This window comes from Propithecus coquereli, unplaced genomic scaffold (genome assembly GCF_000956105.1).
Source record: "Propithecus coquereli isolate 6110/MARCELLA unplaced genomic scaffold, Pcoq_1.0 Scaffold38, whole genome shotgun sequence".
Classification (NCBI taxonomy): domain Eukaryota; kingdom Metazoa; phylum Chordata; class Mammalia; order Primates; family Indriidae; genus Propithecus; species Propithecus coquereli.
In genome coordinates, this window is record NW_012149507.1 from 7,067,944 (window position 1) to 7,069,052 (window position 1,109).

Genomic DNA, 1,109 nt, shown 5'->3' on the forward strand with positions numbered 1-1,109 from the left:
TTTCTTTCTATTTTTAGTAGAGACGGGGTCTCGCTCTTGCTCAGGCTGGTTTCGAACTCCTGAGCTCAAACAATCCGCCTGCCTCGGCCTCCCAGAGTGCCAGGATTACAGGCGTGAGCCACCCGTGCCCGGCCCAGTCTTTCTATTAGATGAGAAATCTGAGGCTTAGAAAAGTTGAAGGAACTTTTGCCAAGACTATGTAACTTCTTAGGGGCAACGCTAGCATTTGAACCCAAGCCTGCCTATATGAGAGCACTTGATAGTAGCTTCAAAAGAAAAAATCTCTGTAACTCCCCTTTTTATCCCCATGATTCCATATAGACTACAGTACAAACCTCAGAATGGGTAATTATTTGGAGTATTGGTTTTCTTATAATGGATTTGTAGACTATCCAAAGAATTTCTCATCCCAAAATAGTTCCTCTGAATTTCACAGAATTCTGGCCCATAAAATCCATTTCAATGTATTAAGAGAATAAACGAATTTAAGCCATGTATTTCTTCACATGAAATATTAATATAACTAATAAGATTTACAGCCAGAAAGGAAAAAAGCTCAATGTATTGAATAAGAATTTTAATCATTAAAAATTGTTTTGGATTATATAAACTATTTTATACATGAATATAGAATGACCACTATGTATAAAGTAGAAATAAATAAACATGGCACCAAACACCCTAATACATTAAGATGTGATTTATTTCAATTTAAACCAATTTTAGTTATATAACTTACCTGACCATCACACTTACCCGACTAACAGCGTGATCTTTATCTGTAATCTCTTGTCTATTTCTTGAAGCAGCTTTCTTGCTTTCTTGGGTCAATTCAAAATACTGTTCTTCCAGAAGCCCTCGAGCCAACTGCTCAGACTCGGCTTTTGTTTCTGCGAGATCCAACTGAGTTGCAAGAGTTTCTCTGCAATAGATTTTTAAAAGAAATGGATATAAACAATTTCACTTCATTCTTTCAAATTAATCATATACTTAGAAACACAATTGTCTTTACACGATCAAAAGAACTAAGTATTTTATTGCTTAAAATAAACTTTGAATCCACTACCAACTTTCTATAAAAGCAATGAATTTAACCTCTCACACTTTGA

General features: G+C 35.0%; 1 protein-coding gene across 1 annotated transcript in view; it reads right to left on the reverse strand.

Annotated features, from left to right (window-relative positions):
- Positions 1-1,109, reverse strand: part of ROCK1 (Rho-associated, coiled-coil containing protein kinase 1) — a 182,152-nt gene that overhangs the window by 16,800 nt on the left and 164,243 nt on the right. The gene's annotated exons all lie outside the window — the stretch shown is intronic.